This window comes from Brachyhypopomus gauderio, chromosome 4 (assembly GCF_052324685.1).
Source record: "Brachyhypopomus gauderio isolate BG-103 chromosome 4, BGAUD_0.2, whole genome shotgun sequence".
In the NCBI taxonomy this organism is placed as follows: Eukaryota; Metazoa; Chordata; class Actinopteri; order Gymnotiformes; family Hypopomidae; genus Brachyhypopomus; species Brachyhypopomus gauderio.
In genome coordinates this window covers 33266397-33274041 of record NC_135214.1, presented here as the reverse complement: position 1 = coordinate 33274041, position 7645 = coordinate 33266397, and positions in this window count along the sequence as shown.

Sequence of the window (7645 nt, the reverse complement as noted above, 5' to 3'; positions counted from 1 at the left end):
CAAACACGCGCATATATTTACACAAATGCAGGTTTTACCTGTAATAAGGTCGCAGTTCAGTTCAGATTCTTGACATGCTTTGCTTGCGTAAGGTGTCGTTTTGGTGCAGTTTTACTGGAGTGCAATCTTAGTCTGTCCACTTAACATGGAGCGGTTTCGACTAAATGACTGCTCTGGCTGACAGACCTAAAATCTCATCAGAGCACTTTAGCCTCTCACCAAAGCTTACAAGCACTATGACTATAACCCACACACATGCTGGGTGAAGGAAGGGTGTATTCCTACAAACACAGAGGCAGAAATCACTTTTTTTGTGCATGGGTGTGTGTGTGTGTGTGTGTGTGTGTGTGTGTGTGTGCGTGTGTGTTAATGAGACAGTCAAGCACCGCATACATATTCTCATAATTTAACACTAAGTTAAAGAGCCTTACTAAAACTTCATTCTCTTTGCTGAAAAGGGAAAAGGGACCAAAGTAACTCTACAATCTGGCCGTTTAAAACAGTTATTAAGAAAACTGATTTACACCACTAATTAATCTTCTCTGAACAGTAGAAGGGCCAACAGAGGTGTGATGACAGGAGATGTTTATATCTGTAACAGAAGCAATGGAGCAGTGATGGATCACTGGAAGCTCCTACTCTCCAGATTGGCTTTGGGAGGACGACACACTCAAGGGCACCATAATTCACCCTGATCAGCATGGATAAAGGACCAATCAGATTGTTCCAAATAAAAAAAAAAGGAACCATAAGGAACCACATTCATCCAGAAGCTCTGACAACCAGCCCACGGATGTCCTGACCCCATGTGTTCTAATAGCTTTAATCAACCTGTGCCAAAAATCCAAGCAGCGATGAGTGGAAATGGGAGATCTCCAGGCGCACAGAGTCATCGTGTCTGTTCATGAGACGCCTCTCAGCCGCGAGGCCCGCTGCTGTCCTGAGCAGCTGCTGATTGCAGGGTTGTGAAGCTTATTGGTATTCATCAGATTTTACAATCGCCCTCTACTCTCTCTCCCCCTCTCTCTCTCTCTCTCTCTCTCTCTCTCTCTCTCTCTCTCTCTCTCTCTCTCTCCCTCATCACTCTATCACTTTTTTGTACATCTCCTCTCCTTTCTCTCTCCCTCACTGTGTCCTCTGCACTAACACCCACTCTCTGCACGCTCTGTCCATCTCTCTCCCTCCCTCTCTCTCTCTCTCCCTCTCACTGCCCCCCCCTCTCTCTTTCTCTCTCTCTCGTTAGTTAGCCGATGCACAGATACACCAGCACATACAGTGATGATGACTGCTGCGGTCTGGTCAGCATTTCACTTACAGCGACGTAATTAAAAGAAACTTTCAGTGACCTGCTGCCGAACAGTTCTGCAGAAGATTTCTTCTGCGAGTCTTGGCGAGAAAATGGTTGTTTTTTGAGGGCCGCTCGAGCAGATATAGTTCTGTCTTTGAAATATATCATGCAGCCGAGACTATTTATATGTCGTACATTTTGACAAGCTTTTTATTGTTGTAAAAATACAGAAATCCTGATGGGATCATTAATGTGGACACAGAGAAGCAGGGACGTGCCCGCTTGCGCTACAAAGTTGGAACGCAATGACAGGAACTCCTGCCGAGGCAGCAGCGTGTGAGCAGATCCAGCCGGGCGAGGCCGAGAGGTTGTGGGGCAGGTTCATCTGAATGAGACGTAATGGCATTTTCCAGCCAGGAGCTTTTCTGAGGAGGCTATTAAAATAGTTTTAACCTCAGCAGTGATGGGGGCAGCTTGTTGAGAGGAAAGTGAGACCCCAGCAGACATAATTATGGTGAAAACAAGAGGGAGCAGGACCATCTGAAGGTCACCTCCCTCTTCCTCTTTCTTTCTACATCGCACAATCATGTCTGTTCCTAAGTCTGAGACAGAGTAAACCTCTCAATAATGTCCTGAGGAAGCCCTTTCAGCATTCAGGATTTATATAAGAGCATTAAATGCATCCGAACCCCTCTGAGGACACCACTCTCCACCCCCTCCACCCCCTCCTCCACCCCCTCCACCCCCTCCACCCCCTCATCCACCCCCTCCACCACTCTCCACCCCCTCCACCCCCTCCACCCTCTCCACCCTCTCCACCCCCTCCACCCTCTCCACCCTCTCCACCCTCTCCACCCCCTCCACCCTCTCCACCCCCCTCCACCCCCTCCACCCCCTCCACCCCCTCCACCCTCTCCACCCTCTCCACCCCCTCCACCCTCTCCACCCCCTCCACCCTCTCCACCCCCTCCACCCCCTCCACCCCCTCCACCCTCTCCACCCCCTCCACCCTCTCCACCCCCTCCACCCTCTCCACCCCTCATCCCACGTTTGCCTCCTTCAGGTTCAGTTTGCTCCAAACACACAAACACACTGAAGTGTGGAAACATGCAGACGAGATAACACACACTCGTGCACAGGAATTCCCAGGACACACACACACACACACACACACACACACACACACACACACACACACACACACACACACACACACACACAGGCTCTGTGGTTTGTGTATGTGTTTGCCTGGGAACTATGTGGCCTCAGATATCAGATGCCTCCCATGATTCAACGGGTACCAGATAAATGGGCCAGGAGAGATAAGCTTTGAAACCTTAAAGTCTCACAGTGGAGAGAGAGAGAGAGAGAGAGAGAGAGAGAGAGAGAGAGAGAGAGAGAGAGAGAGAGAGAGAGAGAGAGAGAAAGAGGAGGGGAGAGAGATAGAGAGGCTGACAGGTTAGGGAGTGATGTGCCCAGAGCTATGACAGCCAGTCTATCAGAGAAGGCGGAGTTAATTGAAGCAACATAAGGACTTCCTGTCTGAGCAGCTGAGAGACAGTTCTCTTTTCAGATGATTGGAATCTACATGCACCAGGCCAGAGAGCACTGGGTTCCACACACACACACACACACACACACACACACACACACACACGCACACACACACACACACACGCGCGCAGATAAAGTCACGTGTGCATACATGCAAACACACACGCGTGCGGATGATGTATATCGGTAAATACACAATGTAAATATATAATGTTAAAGGCGTGTGTCATTCTTGGCACGTCTGCCGTGCTCCGCGTGAGCACTCACAGGTTTGGTGTGCTAGCAGCACTTAGCATGGCGCAACATCCACGGAGCTCCTTGGATTTGCCACGATTAGCATGGACAGGCGAGCTAGTGATGTGAGCATATGCTCAGAGCTGGGAGGGACGATCCCATGGGTCTGCAGATAGACCGGTTAATAGACAGCACAGCTGGGGGGGGCATAGATAATAAGATAGAGGAACTGTTCTGAAGAGCGTGTGGGGTGTGGGCTTGTGCCACAGATGGTAGTTTCTCTCCTCTTCCTCTTCACGGTGAAGATCAGAAGTGCTTACGTTCGGGGTGGTGGGGGATGTGGGTGGAGGTGGTGGTGGTGGTGCGGGCGCAGGAGAACTGCAGACTTTAATGCCTTCCCGGCACTAAACCACCTGTGTCACCTTTTCAAGTTATTATCAAGTCCTTTGCAAGTTGAATCAGGTGTGCTGTAGCAGTGGAAACCCCCAGGACTGTGGCTGGAACCCAGGACTGTGGCTGAGGACTTGTGGCTGAAATCCAGGAAACCTGTTCTATACTAATGGAAACACTTGGAGACTTAAGCTGTGCTCTCGGGAGCACTCGGATCACCTCAGCGAACACAGGAAGGACATATCGCTCACTGGATGCTCACTCTTAATTACATCTTAATACTTCAGCTCTTTAGGAAAAACATGCTTACTTAGGAGTGAACTGTCAAACTGTCATTAGTGTCTAAGTATTCGATCTATCTGCTCACAATCCTGAGAATCAGAAATCCTTCACGTCACCATGTACTCTCATCTACCCACAGGCCTGTTGGCACTGTTTGGCAATCAATGGCCACTTGGCAGTCTGTTTGGCACTTGACAATCAATTATGTTACCAGTCAATTCATAAAAAGATGCAATATCAGCTAAGCGTCTGTAATATCTCTGTCTCTCCTCTGGAACTCTCCACCCATGGTGGTGGTGCTGTGTTTGCCATCAGCACTACACCTTCTCCATCTCCACTCCAGCACAGACAGTGCGGACTGCATGCACTTATGTGAAGGCTGAAAGAAAGCAATTACACTTCAACATACGGCCTTAGGATTCTCCACCCTTGTGTGTGTGAAAGAGAGAGAGAACGCAGGGAGGCACCCAGCGTAATCTGAAGTGTACCAGGTCTGCACAAGATGCCAATGAGATGCAGGTTTTCATGTGGTACAATAACCACTGCCTCAAAACCATTTCAAGTTTGCTCCAAAACCTCCTCCGCTGCCTGCAACACCTTCGTTAGCTCCAGTGACATGACGTCTGCCGCTGCCGACCTGACCCCTGACCCCTGACCCCTGACCCCGTTCACCATTAAGATCATTAAGAAACTTGTGCTGTGTTTTTTGTGGGGGAAGAAATTAATTCCTGCTCACTTGCTATATATAATGACGATGAAATACGTGTGCGTGGAATGTAGACACACCTTATATTTTATTCATATGTGATTTCGGCAATGGTGTATAGCGTGCACAGAAATGCAAACGGACTAAGGAGGAACTGCTATTTACCCACTCTGTCTCAGACCATCACTATCCCTACCACACATATATTACACGCACACAAACACACACACACGGAGCCCCTCATGCCACCTCCTGTTCCACACGCACAAACACACACGCCCCTGCACACCTACGCACGATGGTGGTGTGGCGGCGGTGGGCAGTAGGGGTCTGGAGAGCTGGCGGCTCAGACAGCGCTGTGACATTTGTAAATGCATCGTTAAATAAACTGGCACCGGCGGTGTGATTGCAACTCATCCATCTGGCCACTCGCAGGCCTCTAGCCAAGCTCCTTTTGATATCCTGTCCTCCCTGTGACGGATGGCGGGACACTGTGGGAGAGCCATCCGAGAAGGATTTAGAGCCACCGCGAGACTCGTGCGCCGCCACGTTATTGCACGGCCGGAAGAGAGTCACACGTGAGTGTGCATGAGATTACCGACACGGATAACGGACAACTGGCATTTACGTCTTCGGATTGACTTCTTCTGTTATTGCTGGATCTATAGTCCCAAAAGGGAGTGGCCAACATTTCTAACTCCTGTACCTTCCCACAACCAGCACTCAGAGGTCTACATTCATGTTCCTGTAAGGGAACCCCACACATTAATGCAGACAAAAAAAGCCTGTCAGAGACCCAGATGCTATTATATATATCATATATGTCTACATGACTAACCCCTACTAAAGCCTCTACCCAAGAGAACCTTTCAAACATCTCCGTTCCTGAATCCCTCAAAAGATCATGCAGTAAGCTGCTAGATGGGACACAACACAACCCGAGCTGGTCTCACACACAGGGCCTGTCTCTCTTTGAATGTCAGTATCTCAGTTCTCCCTCCAGTGAATTGCACAGATACGTTTTTATCCAAAATGAGTTTTGAGATTCTATCCATGGCTGTATATAGGGTCTTCTTTCGGTTTTTCAAAGTATTTTTATTCTGGCACTCCCAGATTTAAAAAGCCTTTTCTATTGTATGGTATTTCAGCTAGAGAACATTTCCATATTTAAGATATTTTCTACCTAAAAACGCTACAGGGAATAAAGGCTATTGAAAGTTCACTGTAGGACTGCTTGGACTTCCCCTTTTTAAAACATTGATTTTGAGCCACTATTCATAGCTGTCAAGAAAAATAGACACACAGACACGGGGGGGTGAAAGAGAGGGAGGAGAGAAAAAAGTGAAAGACAGAAAGGTGAGAGGAGAATCATGAAAGAGGAGTGGGTTAAAGAGAAAGAGAAAGACAGCAGGTTGGAGAGAAATAGACCCAGTGGTTCTGACTACATTTTCCTGCTAATTTGTGCATAAGTTTAAATAAACACCCTCAACAGGGCAATGTTGCCTGTGGGCGTGTATACCAACAGGCACGTCACCCTATCATCTCCTATCATGCTCAGGAATCATGTGGGATGATCCTGAGCTTCAGATATAGCACAAGGACAACATTTCAGCAAATATTACAAAAGGCCAATGTCTGTCAAACTGTATAGATCTGTTACTTTGCATAGGAGAGGTTTTTAATTAAGGATTTTGTCAGTGAGTTGTAATCTTGCAAATCTCTCGTCTATGGCTTCTTTGTTACACATACCTTTGTTGATTAAAATACTCTGTGCATTATAAAGGTGATGCCATAACCATTGTGCTGTTATGACTGATGACAGTTTTAGCCATAATTAAATCAAGAGGAAAAAGCATGAATAACCACATACATGCATACACACACAGACACACACACACACACACACACACACACACACACACACACACACACACACACACACACACACACACACACACACACACACACACACACACACGCATACAAACATAAACACACACATACATACAAACACAGACGGATAAGCACTTCCGTAACCATGGAGCTATGGTGCGACGGCCATGGTCAAACTCTTATGCACTTGTCATGCAATATCATGGAGCAATTGATTCACCACAAAGTCGAACTCTGACCTGTGACTACAGCAGTGTCATGGCTACAGCAGTGTCATGGCTACAGCAGTGTCATGGCTAGCTGTATTTCACACTCAGCTGTCTAATCCAGTCAGAGACTGGGATTCACTTGTAGCACAAACAGAGTGGAACAAGTCTACTGTTTTTAGTCCTGGAGCAGTTTTCTCATATTTGTGATTCATGTCATCACTGATTCTGTTTTCATCCACAGAGACAAAGCGCAGCTATATTTTACAGAATATAGTTTTTACAGAATTCCAACCCCTCACCCCAAAACAAGTAGTGTGGGAATAGTGTGAGAATAGTGAGGGAATAGTGTGAGAATAGTGTGGGAATAGTATGAGAATAGTGTGGGAATAGTATGAGAATAGTGTGAGAATAGTGTGGGAATAGTGTGGGAATAGTGTGAGAATAGTGTGGGAATAGTGTGAGAATAGTGTGGGAATAGTGTGAGAATAGTGTGGGAATACTGAGGGAATAGTGTGAGAATAGTGTGGGAATAGTGAGGGAATAGTGTGAGAGTAGTATGGGAATAGTGTGAGAGTAGTGTGTGAATAGTGTGTGAATAGTGAAGGAATAGTGTGGGAGTAGTGTGGGAATAGTGTGAGAATAGTGTGAGAATAGTGTGGGAATAGTGAGGGAATAGTGTGAGAATAGTGTGAGTAGTGTGTGAATAGTGTGAGAGTAGTATGGGAATAGTGTGAGAATAGTGAGGGAATAGTGTGAGAGTAGTATGGGAATAGTGTGAGAATAGTGTGGGAGTAGTGTGTGAATAGTCTGAGAGTAGTATGGGAATAGTGTGAGAATAGTGTGAGAATAGTGTGGGAATAGTGAGGGAATAGTGTGAGAGTAGTATGGGAATAGTGTGAGAATAGTGTGAGAATAGTGTGGGAATAGTGAGGGAATAGTGTGAGAGTAGTATGGGAATAGTGTGAGAATAGTGTGAGAATAGTGTGGGAATAGTGAGGGAATAGTGTGAGAGTAGTGTGGGAATAGTGTGAGAGTAGTGAAGGAATAGTGTGAGAGTAGTATGGGAATAGTGTGAGAATAGTGTGGGAA